At 42.3% G+C, this 21,774-nt stretch overlaps 1 protein-coding gene across 3 annotated transcripts in view; it reads left to right on the top strand.

Moving 5' to 3' along the window:
• PTPRT (protein tyrosine phosphatase receptor type T) overlaps positions 1–21,774 on the top strand; it is a 441,556-nt gene that overhangs the window by 220,839 nt on the left and 198,943 nt on the right. The window lies entirely within an intron of this gene.

Raw genomic sequence — 21,774 nt, forward strand, 5'->3', positions numbered from 1 at the left:
AAGTAGCAGAGAGCTTATGCAAAAGCATTCTGGTTCCAGTTGCTGTTTCTGACCAAATAGCAAGTCTGAAGCATGAAGAATGCATCAAGAACAACCAAATACCCTCCCGGGACGGGATTAAACAGTGCAATGTCAGTGTTCCTCACCCATGGTCCCAGCATGAGCATCCCCAGCAGAATCCTCGTCCTCTACCAAGAGGGGAAACCTGGCAGGCTGAGGGCATTGTGGGGTGGGGGACACATCCTTACAGCCTTTCCTTCATTGTACAGGTTATAAAGCAGTGAACGTTTAGTATCTCTTTGAGAAAAATTGTTTAAAAACCAAAAAAAGCCCTGAGCATAAGGATCTGGCATGGAGGTGTTCGCTGTATTCAGCACCTGTCCATTGGGAGGAATTAGATGTTTGGAGGCTCCTCTGCAGCTGGGTGCAAAGCATGAAGTGAGATGGATGATGTCCTGGCCTGCTTGGGAAATGGGCACATGTTCTGCTACTCATCTTTCGGCTGTGTCCTCCCTCACTAGTGGGGTCAAATTCTCTAACCTTCAGCAGAAACAACTGCAAGCCTGGCCTGGTGCTGTGCATTTTGCATAATGAAATATGACACACTGAGATCTGGTCTGTAGCTCGTGCAATGTGATTTTGCAGCACTCTCTGCAACAGCCAAACTTGCAAACTTTTCTGTATTACCTGTAAAGAACGCTTGCTTTAGTTTAATTCAGGGTAAAAAACAAAACCACGGATGTTGGCTTTGTGCTTAATGATGTCTTGTACTGGATCCCAAATAGCTGAGTTTCCTTGCTCAGCACAGATATTGACTGACATAATGAAGGATGACATAGATAATTTGTTCAAATTGGCTAAGCTGTGCCACTCATTGTTTTCTGTCCTAATTTACTAATGAAAATCTAACTGGAGAAGGTCATTCTATTCAAGTTAGTTGTCATACAGAGCTCATTGAGATTGGTGGTGGCATTTATGTTTTGTTTAGGGCATTGTGTGGGAGAAATTGTAATGATCTTGATCTAAGCATGGATTCAAAGGAAGAGCAAGACCAATATCTAAATATCTATCACCAATATCTAAGTATCTGTCACCAATATCTAAAGGAGTACAACTTCCACAAATGCCAACTGAAATGATAGATGAGAAAATGCAACTCATTATTGCAGTTTTCTTGTGTCTTGGAACTCCTCCCTGTTTTGAGGATAATTACACGAAACATCCACTGTAAAGATTTTCCAAAATGCACTGAACCAAGAAAACAGTAATACTGTCCTGTTTCTCTTATAGTACTTAACAAATGACATCAATGAAAATCAAGGGGTTTTTAAATAGCTGAGGGATGAGTGATGCTGCTTTTTTCAAGTGATTTTTTTGGGTTGTTTATCATTACTTTTTCTTAGCCAGAGGGAAGTGCCAAAATCTCCTACACATTTATATGTGATCAGGAGATGACTGGAGTAATGCTATTTTACTGAATTGTTTATGTTGATGCTGTGTTTATTAGGCCCACTAATAAACGTGACAAAATTGACTGCAGAAATAATAGTAGATAATATTACCTATATTGGAGAATAGGTATTTACTTACTTAAACTGCAAGAAATCATTGTAACCATAAGTAGAAGGTGTCTGCAACCTTTCCAACAGTGGTAAGTCAATGTCCCTTTTACTAAATGATCTTCTTAATGTCTTTTCACGTAGATATTAAGTATTTGTGCGCTGGGGAGTCTGAGTAACCACTGGCATAGCCTTCAATTTAGGCACACCTTGCAATGAGACTGTTATTTTTTATTTTCATCTCTAAATAAGAACAGGATTTGGGAAGGACCATGCTTGTCTTCTGCTTCAAAACGAGCAACAGAAGCTCATTTCTGAAGCCGCAATATCTGCTGAGAGTTTCTTGACTGTTGACCTTGCATCAGAGCAAAAACATGATGAGAATAGCTCAGCATGAATTTAGAAAGTCATTATACCATGATGCAACTCTTATCAAAATCATTCAGGATTTTCAGATTTTTGATCAGAGTGAGTAGAAGTTGTTTACACGGACTTTAAAAAGTTTTTCATTTTATAGAACCCATAAAAACTAATTATGAAAGGTCGTGCTCTAAATGAGCACAAAGAAGTTTAATAAAACTGGATAACATCTTATCTCTAAAGAGTATGTGCCCAGGCATCCGTTATCCCAGTGGTGATGATTTGGGTTTTCTACAGGACAGCATTACAAGCCTTCATTTATATTTGATCTTTAGAAATGACACTGAAAATTAAGTCCCATCTTGCACCCTACTAGGAAAAGCCAACTGCCAGAAAATATGGCAAGCCCTGCCCTGGTAAAGGAATGATGATTTTGTTGTTGTTGTGGGTTTTGTGGTGGTGTTTGGTTTTTTTGGTTTGGTGTTTGTTTTTTTTTTTTCATAGATTGTGATGTGATAGGTTGTGACTTAGGGCAGGAGAAGATTAAATGACCTAGAGGCATAAACCAATAAACTGTCAGTCAGAGGGAAGAGTTGCTCAGCAGGGAGTGGGGAAAAGAGACAAACTGCTGAAGGCTGAGACCAGGCAGAGGGTTGGGGAATGGTTAAAGGAAAGAAAGATATAAAATATTAGATTTTTACCCCCCAAATGATAGATTGGGGGAGATAACAGGATCAGAACAGTATGTTTGAACACAGTTCCCAGCAGCGACCAGTAGTCGAGCGCTGGTCTTCTGAGTGTGTCTTTTTTTGCCATCCTCAATAGTTAAACAGAGCTCTTTAAAATCCTTGCTTCGTGGGCTGTATTCAAGAGTGTGCTTTGGAGAGCTGTCATTTGGGAAGCTTGGGGCTTGTTTTCTTCTCTGTGTTTATTTGCAATTCCCCTGATTTTTTTTTTTTTCCTTTTTTTTTTGTTTTTTTCTTTCCCCTCTAGTTGCCACAGAAAGGGAGAAAAGGGGAAAAGTCCTTTTTTCCTCTGGTGGGTGGGAAAGAGAAGGGAAGACCTTGCAAAAGAGGTCGTCACTGTGTGCGTGGAGGAAATTTCATTTGAAAAATATTTGCCTTCCAGTGGGATGAACTTGCGTGAAATGCAAGGCCAACGAGTAACATTTCAATGAATATTAATAAAGGGACAGAGATAAGACTTTCTTTAAAAATAATATTTAGACCGTGGTTAAAATACTATCTGTAAAAGCTATCTTCAACATTAGCCTCTCTGCCTTTTTGGATGATGACAACAGGTGACTCATAAGATATAAGATGAGGAGGGTTTTGTGACCTCGAAGCTTGGAAGCAGTAAATTTTCCAGTCTGACAGGAGAATTGTTCAGTAAGAAATAGGGGAGAAGAAGTACCCCCTCTAAAAAAAGAGGAAAAAAAAAAAAAGTGTGGCAACGAAGCTTCATAGAACAAGTTTATGATAATAGGAGGTTTGTCCTCATATGAAAAAATTCACATGGATCCCATGCAACCTGTCTCTTGAGATGAGCTGCTGGAAGGTGGGTTGTTCAGCAGGAGGATGTGATCTGGCTATGGAGAGAGGAGCAGTTGTCGAGATCAATACTCAGTTTTTGTGCCTGGCCTAGGGAAATAGAAGTCAGTCTTCAGCACTGTGGCTGAATTAATTACTCCTTTTTAAAATAGTCAGGATGAAGTAGCTGATATAAATGCAAATAATCTCTACAGTCAGAGTTTGATATAATACTGTAAAGTAGTTGGAAAACATTTTCCTTTGGTTATTATTAAGAGGTACTTTGTTGCCATGAAACCTTAGAGAGTTAAGAGTAGTAAGCAGCTTTTGCCATATTTTTGTCATTTTAAGACTACATTTTCATACTTTATAGAAACATTTTTGTCTGCTGTTCTGTGATATTAGAGAAAGGAGGTAATTAATTGTGTGCTCTTAGGAAATACACAAACTGAACAACCGGAAGGTTACTCTCTATGGTGAGTCAGCATGAGTTGTTGCAACAGGTTTAAAAATGTTGCTTTCTGATTTAATTTTAAGGTGATAGCTCCCGTTAAATAGGAAACATTAACATGTGAGTGTTGAAAAATAAGATTCAAGGTTGTTATACTGCCGCCTTCATTTTTTTTCAAGCTTATTAAAAAAAAAACCTGGAAAAAATCTGATATGAGTCAAAGCACTACACAAATAGCATATCAAGTGATTTGAGAAAGAACTCTGTACAACTGATGTGTAGGTATTATTAGAATCACTGATTCTCAGAGTAATTTAACTTGGAGTTACTCTAAGCCTTGTCCTGAAACATACATTCATTTCCCTATTAGTTAAATTTTAACTCTTAGCTCCACTGTGTTCTATAACTTCAAGTGTAGACAACTGGGAAAATCAATGCTTTTTTTTAGCAGAATTGCCTACTTTTGTTAAATAATTCCTGTGGAATATTAATGGTGAAAGAAAACCCTACCTGATTTTCTTATTTTCTGTATTGGTATTGATGTGAGGGACTTTTTCTCAGCTATGGTAGGACAAACCTCTGCAGTGCATGTTCTGCTTGTCTTTGGTTTTGTTCTCTTGCTAAAATCCCTGAAACAAAGGCATGTGTAGCACAAGGAAATAAAGCTGTTTTTTTCTTGCTAGCGCCTGTTCCCCAGAGTTGCGGAGAGCAGCAGGTGAGCTGGTGAGAATAGGGGGATCTTGTCTCTGAGTTTTGGTACCTGGATCCCACAAACCCTGTGGGACTGGGACTGGGTTGAGTGACTGCGTCTGTTTAGCTCGATGATTGAAACTGTGTTCATTCCGCCGCAATCGCCTTGGGCATGTCAGCCGGAGAGAGTTACAAAAATATGATATTCCTTCTTTTTGATTCTTGATCCCCAATTTGTGCTTGGGAGCAGCCTGGTAGCAAAGCTGAAAGAGAAGGGTTCATCCGTATCACATACTAACAGCTTTAAATCCCTTTTGCGTAGAAGATTATGATTTTTCCTGCCAAACCGATTAAATAGATAAGAAATGTATCTTGATTTCTGCTTTATTCTTTCCCCCTCCTCACTTAATTTTTGAGGGAGTAGAAATACAGCATCTACCCTTTAAAAACAGCTGAAAGAAAAGGTGAAGTATTTCTGGACGATAATGCAGTTTGTGTCTATGAGTATGTCGGGATGCTTTTCTTGTCTCTTTGTCAGGTCTCACCTGTTTGGCCCCCATGTGCACCTTTGGAGCTCTTGGACAACATAGATAATGCTTCAGTTGAAACTACAGAGCTCCATAGGAAGCAAAGCGTATTTCTGGTTTCTCTTCAAGCTGCAGAGATGCAGTTGGTGGGGTTTATAGGGATGTTGCAGGCAAAACGTGTCTCTGAGGAACTATCAATGTCAAGTTATGGATGTACTGACTGTAGAAACGTGATCGAACTGGAAAGATATTTTTCAAAGAACAGAGGATAGATTAGATCTATGAATTAGTTACAGTAAAGGAATTGATTAAAGAAGGAGCTGTGTTGACTGAGATATAACAAGTGATGACCTATATGGAACAGAAAGAATTCAGGAGGAGAAAGGGAGATAATTACCGGAGCACATCACTGTGCCCTAAATCTGATATTAGTTTCAATACCTGAAAATTCCTGAGTCTAGCAAAGCTTGTCCCGCTTGCCATTAGCTATGGTACATATGGTGAGGAAGTTTCTTTATCCAGATCCCTGCAGAAGATCAGCTTTTTGTCCTGAGGCGTGTGGATTGATTGCCCTTATCTTAGTCTGCGTAAACAGAATTATGAATATAGCAGCAGTCATAATAGTGCTTTGGTGTGGATTTTTTCCAGAGAGATTTGGCTCATGATGGATTTAAATTCTAGGGATTTATTTTTTTTATCTGCAAAGACAGTTTGTTATCCAGACTTTTTTTTTTTTTTTAAATTTTATTTATTAGGATTTATTAGTTATTTATTTCCACACCACACTGTTTCTGCTTGCTTGGTGTTGCTGTTTAATGGCTTACTATAATGTGGTTTGAATATAGCTTTATTTTCTGAGTGGGCAGGCTGGTCAGTAAGATGACAACTTTAATAAAGGCATTAGGCTTTCATGCCATGAAGAATAGTTCTTGTGAATGATGGGACCTCGTGACTTCTTCCAAAAGAAGTGAACTTATACTTAAGTAGCACTGATTTTCTTGGCAGCTGAATTCAGGACACTGTTCTTTCCTTTATTTCTTGACTCCTGAGTTCTGTCCAGGTCTCATCCCAAATAGCCTGAGTATTCCTAATCTGAAGACACAAAAATGGAGGGAGAGACATGAAAACAAACCAGAAAAACTCCAAAACAACCACCACCCTATTCTGTTTTGTTGAACTCAAATCCCTGAGCGCTGGTTCATTTAGTGGCACTGTAGGTTTGAGGCAGCTGAACCTCGGGGGTGTGCACAGTCCTTTCCTAAGTGAAAGCGGTTTTGAATGAAATTTTAAATTAATATAAACGAGTTTGATTTTTCCCTTGTTGCAGTTTTTCCAGGCTGTGTTTCTATTTGAAATATCCTGGGCACACATGAAGGCCACATACAAGGTCACTGACAGGGGAGTCAGGTCCAAGCTTCAGATCTTCTAGACTGGAGCCTGAACACAATGTCATGCAGAGAATCTAAACCAAAATTATATCAACTTCTGCATGGCCAAGCCACCCTGGGTTAATCAGGGAACTGAGTTCTCACCTTTTACAACACAATGTTGTTTGAATTTTCTTGCATGCATTCAAATAATTGTGTGATTTTTTTTTTTTCCACTTAAACTGTGAAGGGAGGGGAGCAAAATAAGCAGATATTTCATGTGTTAAAGAGCTTCTTTGCTCGTGCAGCTTCATTTCAGCATCCTCAATTCAAGGGTGTCTCTGGTGTGGTCCTGAAAATGTGATTTCACGGGACTATATCATTAGCTGGTGCAAAACTGGTACCACTTTACCCAAGTCAGCATTTTACACCCGTTGAAAACCTAACCCACCACTTGCAAAAATGAGCCAGGCATTTTTTCTTGATTGTCACTCAGTCCCCTCCTAAAAGCAATTTATTTAAATTGCATGGTGTCTTTTAGTCTTCAGTTAAGTGGCATCTTTCATAAAATTTCATCCCTTATTACCATATTATTACTGCTTCTGTTCGTTTTTTGAGGGTGCGATGAGATGATCGTTTCCAGATGTCGCTTTATACGAGCGTGAAAAGCCCAGTTAGTGGGAGGAAACTGGGAAGGATAACGCGATGTGTGTATTCCTGCAGTTGCATGTGTTAAAGCATTGAACTTCCACTGAGGAGCGACCGAAGGGAGGTGTCTGTTTTCCTTCTCTGTGTAATATACACCATAACTCATCCTGGGAGCGAAATGACAGACCCAGCCTTGCAAAGCGTTGATTAAGCTCCATGGATTTGCATAGTCACGATCCTATCTTTGTCCTGGGACAAACACCGCTCACTAATTCCTGCTTATCTTTCTCTTTCTGCTTTTCCAAAGACAGCTGAAACATAAATGCCTCTCATTTTGAAATGTATTTTTAATGTATGCAAGTCTGCGTTAAAAAGCACTCAAATAAAACGAGAAGTTTAGCGTTTATACACTAAAAGTGCCCCATTTTAAACATTTCAAAGAATTAACTGCCCATTAATTGGCTTTTTTGGAAGCTCTAACATAAAGTACAAAAGCAAGGCGGGGGCCAAATGAAAGAGAGCACTACATTTTTAACCTCGTGTTAATGCTTTTAACCCTGAGATATTTGTAGGACATTTATGAACAGTTTTGTTCCTTATGTGTTTAGTTGTTTTACATTTTGTCATAAATATTTTACCCTTTTGTTTTTCCCCAGTGGACTCTGAAATATTGAGACGAACATGAGTTCTTGTTTAGTACTTGCCAACTTACCCAGATAAGCACAGACTTGAATTAAAAAAAAAAAAAAAAGGCAGCATGTTGATGTCTTAAAAAACTGTTGCAGGACCAGCAGATGGAGTATGAGAGTCCAAAACCTTTTTCGTAATGGTGTGTGTGTGTCTGCCTGCACAAGTACGTTGCATTTTCTTACTGGTTGTGCTTGAAAATGGAGTTTTATTTTTTTAACTACCTCTTCTGTCAACGGACATTTCTGTGACCCATTATGTTACAGCATCTGAACGTGACAAAACCAAGAGTGAACCAGAGGTGGCTGCAGGGAGCCCTTTGTATCTCGGTTCCCATTGCACAAAGCAAAGACCTTCAGTCTCCCCAGGCTTTGGATTGGGATCCAGGTGGTTGCTGCGGCCATGGGGCTGGTTATGGGCTTATAAACTTAGTCACCATTTTAATTACTTGTTATTCCACTGAGCGTGATGAGGGAAAAAAAGAGGAAATGGCTTTCGACTCCTTTTAAATTATTTTTGTTTTTTAGTTTCGTAAGCTAAAAAGCTTAAAAGCTTTTTTTTGTTTTTGCTCTAAGTTGGGCTTTTTAAAATTATGAAGCAGTGGGATATTTTTTGACTTTAGAAAGAGTATTCAAGTAGAGCGGAGCTGTGACCATATCAAAGTATTCAGATATTGCCGGGGAGGCAGACAGGCCTGAGCATCAAAATCAGACCGACAGCTGTTATTACAATGAATTTCACTCAAGATCCACAAATCCTCGTTTTAGCTGCCAATAATCCTTCAAATTATTAAAGTAACATCACAGTGCAGAGACCATTGGAAGGGGTTTAAAGCGAGACCACAACTCACAAGATAACACAGTCTGAAAGCCTGAACGTCACAGTTTCCTCCCTGTGGCACTCTGAAAAGTTTTGTAGCATTTACTAGAGAAGGAAAAAGTGGCAGGAGGGGGAAGTACATCTTGCAAATAGATCCAAACCTCCAGAAGTTGATTTGCCAATTAATGAAGTTTGACGAAAATCTTTGGTGAGCTTGAAAGATTAGATTATATATCAGGGAAGTCTGTCGCTTTGAAGATAAAGCCTTCAAGTGATAAATTTTAGTGATGTTTTTAATAGGAAGATAAACTGTTGGCATTAAGTTGTCCTTTTTTAACAGAGGAGGGAAGGAGGCAGAGGATGGGATGCCAAATTTAAGAGGAGGAATACTGTACAAATTCCTCTGTACAAATTTCAACATAGTTCTTTTTTCCTGGGTGGAAAGAACCACATTGTCACTAAAGAAACGGTGCCTTAAAGCAAGTCTACAGCTGCAATGTTTTTAAATTTCATGCACAATTCAAACCGTGGTTTGAATTCAGTCAAAGCAGGTAACCTTGCTGCTGTAAGAGAGCCCAAATATCTTTCAGTTTTTGTTTGACACATGCAATGGATTAAAATCCTGGTGTAAAGTGTTGCGTGTTGCATCCTGTCGTGTACAGATATTACCATGTTGCATGTTGCGTCCTATAATTTGCTTTGTGGCAATGGAAGGGGTTTGGGTAAGTGTTAAGTTTCTTGTAAACACCGATTCCCACCACATCTCAATACATATATTAACTTTTTTCCTCAAAATCACTCAACAATGCACTCCTGCTAGTTTCACTTATTTATAAGACTTGCCTTTGTGAAAACTCAACTTTTTTGATTCTGGTCTCTGTCCTGCTCTTCTGGAGAAATCAGGAACCACGGAGTTGAAAGATGAACTTTGCAACACGTGACATAAAATCCATGGAGTACAAATGAGTTCTGTAGCTACTGCTGGTGTTCTCGTTTGTGTTCTGAACCTGTTTTCAATTAGTGTTGTGCATGCGAACTCCAGATCCGCACCTTCTGCCACCCTCCTCCTCCTGTCTACGAAAGGCTTCGGCAATTTATAGCTTTCCTCTGATCCTGCTGGCATGGCCGAGCAAATATTTACGGATTTTCACGCAGAAGCAAATACCTCAGTGTGAAAGAGTTGGAATCACGCTCCGTGCAAAAAGGGGCTTCGTATAATATCGGTACATTATGCTGCATCCAATCAGGAATTTATAGTGAATCTCGCAAGGCCGTCACGCTGCGGGCAGTGTGGTTGGACCCAGGCTCCCAGGTTGGTGTTGGTGCTCCTGGGTGATGCGACTTGGTCCATTACTATGAGCAATAGTTTGTCTAGACTGATTTGTCTCCGCATATGTCTCAATTTAAAAGGTGCTCTTGCTCGTACCAAGAAATAGTCTCCAAGCCTTGTCGTGGTGGCCTGTGCTAAAGGTCATATTATCTTGTTAAAATACTCCTTAGGCTATAGAGATGTACCGGTGTGCTGAAGGCACCGTCATTATCAGCTTGCTGCTTCTGCCTTTTCTCTGTCACAGGGACGTCCCTTGGCAGTAAAGCACTGCGATGCTTTAAAAGTAAGCACTGTTTATCACGGGGAAAGGCAGAGCATCGCCTGTGATGCACATGTGTTCAGCAAAGTACAATGTGAGCACCTAAAAAGAAAGGAATGGTGGGATATTTTTACCCTACCACAAAATAGTCTAAAAATGATTTTCAAACAGCATGCTATTTGCTGGGATCTATGTTTTCTGCTCTGAATTGCTTCAGTGCTGTTGAGTTTCTTTGTTCAAGAAAAGAGGGTTGGCCTTTTTTTTAGTTAGAGCAATTTGCACTAAAATATTTGCACTTCATCCCCTTAACTTTGTGCATTTCTTGTAACAAGAATAATTAAAAATGAAGGAGTTCTTAAACCGTAATATTCCAGTAGTATTCAGATCCTTTGACCACCTCTCAGTTGCAACACACACCTATGGGGAAGCCGGGGGAGTTGTAGAAGCTCAGAATAAACCTGAATCACAGAATCACAGAATCACAGAATGTTAGGGATTGGAAGGGACCTCGAAAGATCATCTAGTCCAATCCCCCTGCCAGAGCAGGAACCCCTAGGTGAGGTTACACAGGAAGGCGTCCAGGCGGGTTTTGAATGTCTCCAGAGAAGGAGAATCCACAACCCCCCTGGGCAGCCTGTTCCAGTGTTCTGTCACCCTCACTGAGAAGAAGTTTCTTCTCACATTTAAGTGGAACCTCTTGTGTTCCAGCTTGAACCCATTACCCCTTGTCTTACTGTTGGTTGTCACCGAGAAGAGCCTGGCTCCATCCTCGTGACACCCACCCTTTATATATTTATAAACATTAATGAGGTCACCCCTCAGTCTCCTCTTCTCCAAGCTAAAGAGACCCAGCTCCCTCAGCCTTTCCTCATAAGGGAGACGCTCCACTCCCTTCATCATCTTTGTGGCCCTGCGCTGGACTCTCTCCAGCAGTTCCCTGTCCTTCTTGAACTGAGGGGCCCAGAACTGGACACAATATTCCAGATGAGGTCTCACCAGGGCAGAGTAGAGGGGAAGGAGAACCTCTCTGGACCTACTAACCACCCCCCTTCTAATACACCCCAGGATGCCATTGGCCTTCTTGGCCACAAGGGCACAGTGCTGGCTCATGGTCATCCTGCTGTCCACCAGGACCCCCAGGTCCCTTTCCCCTACACTGCTCTCTAATAGGTCATTCCCCAACCTGTACTGGAACCTGGGGTTGTTCCTGCCCAGATGCAAGACTCTACATTTCCCCTTGTTATATTTCATTAAATTTTTCCCCGCCCAACTCTCTAGCCTGTCCAGATCTCGCTGGATGGCAGCACAGCCTTCTGGCGTGTCAGCCACTCCTCCCAGCTTGGTGTCATCAGCAAACTTGCTGATAGTACACTCAATTCCCTCATCCAAGTCATTGATGAATATATTGAACAGTATTGGTCCCAGAACTGACCCTTGAGGCACTCCACTAGATACAGGCCTCCAACCAGACTCCGCCCCATTGATCACAACTCTCTGGCTTCTCTCCTTCAGCCAGTTTGCAGTCCACCTCACTACCCGATCATCCAGTCCACACTTCCTCAGTTTTGCCGTGAGGATGCTGTGGGAGACGGTGTCAAATGCTTTGCTGAAGTCAAGGTAGACCACATCCACTGCTCTGCCATCGTCAATCCACCTTGTTACGTCTTCATAAAAGGCTATGAGGTTGGTCAAACACGACTTCCCCTTGGTGAAGCCATGTTGACTGTCCCTGATGACCCTCTTATCCTTGATATGTCTTAAGATGGCACCAAGGATAAGGTGTTCCATCACTTTCCCAGGGATGGAGGTGAGGCTGACCGGTCTATAGTTGCCCGGGTCCTCCTTCTTGCCCTTTTTGAAGACCGGAGTGACATTTGCTTTCCTCCAGTCCTCAGGCACCTCTCCCGTTTCCCAAGACTTGGCAAAGATGATGGAGAGCGGTCCAGCAATGACTTCAGCCAGCTCCCTCAGCACCCGCGGGTGCATCCCATCTGGACCCATGGATTTATGGATGTCCAGATTGCTTAATTGCTCCCTAACCCAGTCCTCATCAACTGAGGCAGACTCCTCCATTGCCCTGCCTTCCTCTGGGGCCTCAGGGGTACGGGGCTCCTCAGGACAGCCTCCGGCAGAGTAGACAGAGACAAAGAAGGCATTCAGTAATTCTGCCTTCTCTGTATCTTCTGTCACCAGGGCACCCACCCCGTTCATCAGTGGGCCTACATTGCCTCTGGTGTTAGTTTTATCTGCCATGTATTTGAAGAACCTCTTCCTGTTGTCCTTGACCCCTCTCGCCAGGTTTAACTCTAAGGAGGCCTTAGCTTTCCTAGTTGCCTCCCTACATCCTCTGACAACAGCCTTATATTCTTCCCAAGTGGCCAGCCCCTCCTTCCATGATTTGTAAACCCTCCTCTTCCACTTGAGTTTACCCAGCAGTTCCCTGTTTAACCACGCAGGTCTCCTGGCTCCCTTCCTTGACTTCCTGTGCGTCGGGATGCACTGATCTTGAGCTTGGTAGAAGCAGTCCCTGAAAGTTAACCAACTATCTTGGGCGCCTTTACCTTCAAGCAGCCTTGCCCACGGGATTCCCTCCAGCAACTGTTTGAAAAGGCCAAAGTCGGCCCTGCTGAAGTCCAGGGTTGCAATTCTGCTCGGTATTCTGCTCCCACCACAGGAGATTCTGAACTCCACCATCTCATGGTCACTGCAACCAAGGCAGCCCCCCACCTTTACTGCTTCGACCAGACCCTCCTTGTTAGCGAGGACGAGATCCAGCAGCGCACCTCTTCTAGTCGGCTCCTCCACCATTTGCATGAGAAAGTTATCGTCAATGCACTGGAGGAACCTCCTAGACTAAGGCTGGCTGGCTGAGTAGTCCTTCCAGCAAACATCAGGGAAGTTAAGATCCCCCATAACAACCAGAGCCTGTGACTGTGAGGCCACGCTCAGCTGCCCGTAGAAGGCCTCATCAACTTCCTCACCCTGATCTGGTGGCCTGTAATAGACTCCCACAACAGTGTCACCCCTGCCAGCCTGAATCCCAATTCTAGATGACACAGATAAAATATAATGAAAGAATATTAAAACCTGCATAAGTTCTGTGAAATGCACTGTTTCTCTAGCAAAATAATTGAGGGTTATTTGACCTGCTATCTGCATAGCCATGCTGGGCATTTGCCTATGTGCAGAAGATGGAATTTTCTGCTCAAAAGTCCTTTGTCATGAGGTCAGCACTGGGTGAAGCTGGTGGGAAGTAGATGGGCCCTCATTTAAATATCCTCCAGAATACTTAGGTTTCAGAAGTAGCAATATTTAAAAGAATGGGTAATGGGTTTTGCTTTTTCCAAAGGCACCTCCCTTGTTCATAGTATGAAAAAAGACCTTGCAAATAATTCAGCGTTTGTCTGTGATTGCTGCGGTGTGTCCATGATTACCTAATTTTAGATCTGGCAGCGTTAGGCTCTGCAGAAGCACTTATGAAATCACAGTTTAAATTAATGAAATCAAAGGGATTATGAGGAGCTATGCTATTCATCTTACAGAAATATTATATTTTTTCATTGTATGAGTATTAGGCAGAATAGTGTCAGAGCAATACGGTGCTATAGAGCCCATTCGGGAGGAGGCACCAGAGGTTTCTGCAGTTGCATCTCGGGTCTAGAATTGTGTATGTAAGTTTTTCAAGCCAAAGAAACAGCCCCACTCTTCCCCACTGTAGGGCAGTGGGGTCCAGCAGCCACGAGGCTGGACTTCTGTGTTACAACTGCACAGAAACAGGATTGTGGCCCAACTTACCCAGGGCCTAATTTGCTAATTTGCTCTCCCCCTGCCCTCGACACTCTGGTATTTGAAGTGTTCAATTTCGCTGAGTGCTCAGCTGGGTTTATAGCTTTTGTGTTGAGAATGGCCCGTCATGCAGAATGCATATGACAGGGTTTTATAAATGAAATCACGTCTGATTTCTGCTATAAAGAGCACAAAGATTTAGACATCCACATGTGGTTTTTTTGCTCCCTGGTCTCTGCCTCATTTTCAAACAGGTTTTGCATGTGAGGCTGTTTCAGCCAGCTCAGCTCTTCCCTTCAAATGCTGATTTCTCTCGCTGTCTCTGAGATCTGCAATCAGAGTCCAAGTTTCCTCCTACACGGCTAAAATCTATACCCTTTGGTCCCTGTAAAACAGCTTTTCCGCACTCGGTGATGTATTTCTCTCTAGCTGGAGCACCTGTCCTCTGCAAACCCTCCCGCTTAGCACAATCAGTTTTATCCGTTTGACCACTTTCAATTGGATTGCTCAGACCTTTTCAGTTGTCAGCAAATCTTCACCGTTACTCTTTTAACCCAGACATGCCTACCTAGACACATGCATTTGTCTGCTGACCGCATGTTTCCCATTGCAGGTAAATAACTCTCAAAGCAGGTTATCCTCTAGAGGTTAGGGGAAGAAAAAGGCAGGATGAGATTAAATTGCTGCCTGAGTTACAAACTTCATAAACATCATGCAGAAATCTGTATTCACCACAGGAGGACAAAACCTGTCGCACTGTGCATGAGATTTGCACAGGAATCACGAAATGGTGTTGCCTGGGATCATGTATTTGAATGTGTCGACAGATAGGAATGCTTTTTAAACTCAAACACCTGTAAGACTTTATGAAACAAATCCTACCTTAGGTTGTCCCCTGGGTTAAGGACCAGGGTGCTGTTGGTGCATCACCTTCAGCATTTTCTTTAAATGCTTCTTAGAGGAATCAGGCTGAAAGAGCAAATTGCAGCCTGCAGCACTGCAGCCGTTCCCTCCTGGGAGCCCGGGACGGTGTGAGATGCTCCAGGCTCCCTTCACCCGCTGCAGGTTGCCTCGTTGTGCATTCAGAGCACAGAAAGAACAACAACGTGGTCATATTCTGGGCAGCGAAGCTGAGTGATTCCCAGATCGTGTTGACAGGTCTGTCCTTAAAAATCCTTTCTGCTTTGCGTTTGTGATATTCATGAGTGTTACAGTATTGTTGGTCCAAAGAGCTCAAAACTCCTGAGTCAGAAACCAACTGTCTCTTTCCCCACTCCATACATAATAGACCCTCACTAAATTTGATCTGGTTTTTGTTTGTTTTTAAACCTTCCTTTTGCTTATTCTTTTCCCTTGCCCAGGGCAGTGGTGGAGTCACCATCCCTGGAGGAGTGTAAAAGGTGTTTAGACGAGGTTCTTAGGGACATGGTTTAGTGCTAGAGTTAGGTTGGGTTATGGTTGGACTCGATGATCCTGAGGGTCTCTTCCAACTGAAATGATTCTATGATTCTATTCGATGATTCTATGAAAATGTGACAGTCACAAACGGCTCGTTCATTCTCCATGCAAAACTGCTGGCATTGACCCCCTGCTTCCAGGCTGCTGTCTGTGTTCCATCGCTCCACCTTAAGATGGAAAACGTTTCCATAGTGGCAAAACCAACAGCTTTCCCTGTGACGACCTGGGAGAGGAAAATGAGAGTTCATTTTAGATATGTGGTTGGTTCATATGTAGTTCTTCAAATAAGGAGTGTAAAGGTAGGGGGCAGGTTGCTAAAACAACTGTATTGGATCTACTGCCTGTTTGCCCTCATGTCCAGCCCCAAGAGAGACAACAGATGATGGGATGTGGAGCCAGAGCTTTGTGCGTGGCTGAGAACCTGCCTGGAACTGCTGTTCTCTGGCTTCAAAAGGCGCCCGATCAAGCAAATTCCCTCGCTACCTACAGTGACTCTTTGTGCTGTACCCGCAGGAGATGACAGAAGATCTGGTGCCTGTTCCAGAGATCCCCACAGAGCACCAGGGACATCTTTGCTGCTACTGGAAATACGTGGCACTGTGGCCTCTACTGGTCATAATTAACTCCCAGCTATTAGTTCTTAGCTCCCAAAATTCCTGTGAGATTTCTGGGTTTCTTTCAAAGGTACTCACCAAATTCTATAGCTTGCAATAATTTTAGCTTTGCTTACACTAAAATACTATCCTAGACTATCTAGGGAGCCGTGTTCTATGTAATATGTTGTCTGTTAGAAGAGGAGCGTGGGAGCCTCAGGAACTGTGCCAGTCAGCGGGATCTGCAGAGCTTTACGTGTCCTACATTGCTGAGAAAACATATGGGTGTCAAGATGTACCACACTAGAGAGATGTTTGTAAGGGGAGGTTTGACGTGAAGTTTCAGGACGGCACAGCTTCTTGGCAGCCTTTACATTGCATTGTACCCTTTTTTTGTGTGCGTATAGTGTGTTTATTATTATTTTATTTTTTAATACAAAGCCATTATGGTATTAATATGCAGTGTTCAATGTAGAGGGGAGGAACAGTGGATGTCTGGGATGCTGTTGAGCTCACTGTGGATACAGCAGTGCTGGGGTGAGGGCTGTTCAACTTTTACATTATCACCTCTCTGCTTCTCTTTCCTGTATTGTAAGTTTTATTATCCCTTTTTCTTCTAGTGAAAATAAGTATTTGAATTTCAGAGCTGAGCTGGTGCTTCATCCTTGTGGGAATAAAAGCTCAGCCTCTCCTCTCTCAAAGCACAGTCTCAGATTTCCGTTTCCTTTAAGTGCTCTGCCAGCTTTCAGCTCTCAAGTGCCTATTTGTTTTGACTGGTGTGTTAGGTGGGTAGTGAGTCCCGCTGCCTTCAGATTCTAGATATTGTCCCAGGAGGATGAGGTATCTTGGAATAGTCTTTTTTTTTTTTTTTTTCATCCCACAGATTGTGTTGTCTGTGTAAAACCTCTGGGTTATAATTAGTCTTCGCGAGAAGTTGCGTGGCGTGGTGTGCGAGGCATTTTCATATAATAATTCAACCATTATAACATTCCTTAGATACCATTTCATAACTGGGGACAAATTGCTTGAAGAACTAAACTTTAAAAGTTGTGTGTTCATAGGGAGGGGCAAAAAACCTCTGAGTAAAATGTGTGGCAATTAAATATCTAAGCAATGTCACTTGGGTAGAAGCAGCTTTGGGGAAGATCTCATTATTCGATACCATATAATGTGTTCTTTATGATAACGTAAGTTGAGGACATTTTGTTTCTGCAGTATATTGTACAGAGAAACTAATGCATACAGTGTGTACTTACACGTAAAAGGGCTCAATAGAATCTGCCACCTTGTGTGTTTGTGCTGTGGGAACCTCATCTCTATCTGGGGCTCATGTCCTGATACATTACTAGTAAGTACAGAAAGAGGCATAAAATGTGGTAAGGTCATTGTTACGTCATTGCATTACAACTTAGCAACTCGATGAATGTGCTTTGCCCCTTTTCTATTCCGCATGTGTGTACACAAGCCAGCAGACACACAACTACCTGTGTGAAAGAAGAGGGTCCGACCCCCAGATACTGCAGTTCACTTCTGTGACATTTCTGCTCCCTGCTTCCTCAGCCAATCACTGTTATATTTATTTATGCCCTGTATAAAAATATATTTACTTCTACATTGTATAAATATTTATTTATTTGTACAGTTGAATACACATTTACTTGTACACTGAGACCCTCGTCTAAAACTGAAAAAGAAATCCGAAGGTTGTTCCTGTTTGCAGTGTGACTGAGGCTGAAGTAGCAGGTGAAAGAGGAGGAATCTCCTAATTATTGCCTAATTCGAAGCCTTGACGTTCAAATATGAAGTGTTAGTAAAGTAAAATGGAGGAGACGCAATGAAACTTTCCTATTGCCAAAATGTTAAACAATATACAGCGAGGAAAATACAGAAACTTTCTGTTAAGCTTTCTATGTTAATCAGTACTGAGGAGCTATTTTCTCTATAATAACATCTGCAAGTATCTATCAATAGCGTGCAAGTGCTGATTGTATGTTACAATACTTCATTTTAATTAGACTCTATAGGAGATAGTTAAAGGGTTGATGGGGAAAGATATTGTAGCAGTAAATATTATGGCACATTTGGAAACGGAGAGGGTAAGAACATGTTGGTTCCAATGTTTGCTATAACTAACACTGCACTCTGGGACACACTTGTCACTGCTTTTGACTGTAGGAACTCAGTGATATATCGCATTTCAGTTTGGTAAATCTTCCTTAGGGGACTAGTTTGTCACTGGAACGCCCTGGCGAGGCAGATGCAGCAAACCTTGCCTGTATTAATCAGCGGTTGCTGGGTCACGCTGGCAGGTGAGAGGTGGGGATATGGTCCTGTGGTTGGAGAACAGATGATGCTGGGCTGGATGCTTGGCCCAGAACCAGAAGAGGCGAGGGGGGCCGGGGCTGGTAGGGGCTCTGCAGCCCATCTCCACTTGCTGTGGCTAAGGAGGCTCCTTCCAGAAGGGCTCGGTGACATGAGGAGCAGCTCAGCATGTCGGGGGGACACAGGAGTGTCTCTGGAAAAGGAGAGAGAAGGGCATGCGCTCAAATACCAGTCCCAGGATCTGGCAGTGTTGCCTTTATTGCCACTTCGCTTTATTTATTGATTGGTTTCTTTTTGGCCTGTGGCCCGTTCACTGAGTCTTTAGCCCTATGCCTCGTGCTTTAGTGAAACCAGAGTCCTTTTTCTTGCTTTTTGGATGTAACTCATTGCAGGGTCAACAGGCTGTGACCTTCGATCACGCTAAATGCTGAACAGATTCTAAAGCCAAATGAGAAAACTGAACAGCTTCCTTCCTATCCCTGCATGTCGTAGGGAAAGTAGTTTCAGTGAAATTAAGTAACCTGGCTCAGGTTCTAAAAATAAAGAAATAAATAAAATCTGTGGCAAATGTGGATTTCAGTCTGACTCCTGGGCCAAGCTATAACTCTCGCATTTAAAATGCAGTACAGGTTCTCACCTGGATTCTTAGTTACTGGTTCTGCCATCCCAAGATGAGACAAAATGAGGTTTCATCTTGTAAAGTAGGTGGCAGTTTGAAGCATTAACTGCTGTGGAAGAAGATTTGAAAGGCAATTTCCCTTCTCAGTTTTCTCTTTAGTCATTAAAATTCATCTTCGGTTCTTGAAACATCCAGATTTCTGTTCTGCTTAGGTATCTGGATTGGAGATCTTACGATTGTTCACTGCACTGAATATCCCTTAAATTTACGGCAAACTGTTTGTCACCATTTTACAAATTGTCTGTGATTCTACAGATTTATCTTTAGAAGTTTAATTTCTTCCCCTGCCAAATCGATGCTCATCTCACTATGAAGTGAGTTTAAAACTACTTAAACCTGAAGGTACTTCTTTGTTTTTTGCTTATTAGAGTTTTGCACTGCTAAGACACTTTCTTGTTACTTGTCTGTCTGCAGGCTGGATATATTCTGGCTACTTTACCCTTTGCTTTAATATATTATTCTATGTTATTATTAATCACTCTATCATCAGTGAAGTGAATGGAGTGTGGAACTGGAATGTGCTGTTTACTCTCCTGGGCCCTAAAAACACCTGTTTGAGAAGTGAAGAAACTCAAAGTTTGTCTTAGAAGCCCAGAAGAGTATAAAAATATCTTAATAACTGTGCCACCTTATTTTAATTTTAAATAGCTCCTTTTTAATTCATAAAAGCTCATGGCAGGAGTTGTCAGGCTTTGGGTGTCGGAAGGGTGATGAATTCGTGTGGGAGTGTGGAGGCTGGAAGAATACACAGGACTTTCAGTGCCTCTTTTCTTTAGGAACCTTGCGGAAGGGGAATAGCCTTTTGTCATACTCGCGTCACATTTTATTTTGGTTTAAGACTGACGAGAGAAGAGAGAAATCTGGCTGGCAAGAGCAGGCTGTCTCCTCTCGCCTGTCTTTTTTGTTGCTTCTGTTCTTTCGAATGCGGAGAGACAAAGCTCTAGATAATCCAAATAAGCATCTGGGGGTTTTTGCTTCTGGCTGCTGCTGCAAAATGCCCCTATTCATACCCCGGACTTGTAACTGATGCAGTGAGGGACTCTCATCGCTTCTTAGTGTTGGCTCCGCGCCACACTCATTCTTATTTGTAATGTTTAACTCTACAGCCAATTTAAGTTGTGGCCATGCCGATGTGTTAATTCACTGGGGATGTGAGAGCTGTGTGTGGTTTTTCCGTCTAAACAATAACCCTGATAAATGATAATTGAAAAAAATGTAAGGTTGATCGCAACACTCTTCTCGAGATGCTGCAATAATACATCACTAGGAAGGGAAACATGGGAAGAGACAGTGTGTTTTTGTGTCCCAGCCGTGACACTTCTCTGTCCTGGAAGAGACTGTTGGCAGCTCTCACTGTCTGTCAAGCGCAGTAGAAAAGTGGGGGGATGAGGAGGAGGTTCACGGTGTTCTCTGAAGTTATTTTGTGTTTAAAGGCAGACACTAAAAAAGCAGGTTAAATCAATGGTGAGAACCTCTTCTCTTGTTCCTTTATTTTTTTCCTTCGGTTGTGCCTGTAATTGTGTGCTGCTCATTAAGTAGCCAAAGGCCTCTTGAAAACTCCTTTCATTCGAGAAAGATGCCAGGCAGAGCTGCTTGTGAAATAATTACAGAAAATGAGTGTTGATGCATGTTTTGACTCTGCTGCAGAAGTAATTCTGTCTTCTCGAGTTGAAGTAATTACATTTGTTTCTAAATAGAGGAAAAGAAATGGTAATTGTCAAAAAAATGCATAGATCTGACTTCTACATTTATGCAGTGGCAGATAGATGGGAAGCAAAAACCTAATTATTATATTAATGTAGTCATTATTGTGTATTATTCATTGAAGTGAGGTACCGTTATTAAACACATTGAGTTGTGAAAGATTTGTGGGATTTACAGAGTTGTTTACCTGATAGTTACTTTCTTTAGTGCTGTGGAGTATAACCGTTTTTACAGTATGCCAGGTTAATAATGGATTTAATGTAGATCTCTGGAGGAGCTCACTAGACTTTATTTTTTTCCCCAGGTAAAGAAGGTTTTTCAGTTATTGTAAACTAGAATCCTGACTTAGGGAAGGAACTAGACTATGGCTTATATTTCTCTGCCTGTGACATTTGTTCTCAGTTCAGATGGCCGGAGGGGTAAGATTGTGCCAGCAGCTGTGATGGCGCATTTGCTGCTTTTGGAGTGGGGTGGAACCACCACATTTTACGTGGGTCACGAGGTGACACCGCTGCTGTTACCCCCCGGCAGTGGGGACCTGGAAGCCCTATCAGTCAATTCCCATTTCGCCCTCCACCTTTTCAAAAGGATGAGAAATCCGGTTGCTCACCCTGGGGCTGATGTCCCAGAGTTTTTGTGGCGGTATCAAATGATGCGAGAGGTTACTGCTGCAGTGAGGAATTCAAATTCGAAAGCGCCACGTGGGAAAGCCTGGCTTGCAGCTAACTGCTCAGCATTGCTCATGATGGATGCTGTTTGTTTTTCTGTTATGAATGTGGGCCTTGAAAAAACACCCGTATTCCTGGGCTGCAAGATAAACTAAAAATCTTAGAAATATAGATGAACAGTGGGCTTGCCAGCAGCCGCCAGAGAATACTGCTCTTTCTATATGAAAACAGTGTGTCTGTCAAGACACCTTCTCGCTGTCTGCAACTGCCTGAAAGGAGGTTGGAGCATGGATGGGGTTGATGTCTTCTCCCAAGTAGCAAGTGATAGGACAGGAGGA

The sequence above is a fragment of the Caloenas nicobarica genome, chromosome 15 (assembly GCF_036013445.1).
Source record: "Caloenas nicobarica isolate bCalNic1 chromosome 15, bCalNic1.hap1, whole genome shotgun sequence".
Taxonomy (NCBI): Eukaryota; Metazoa; Chordata; class Aves; order Columbiformes; family Columbidae; genus Caloenas; species Caloenas nicobarica.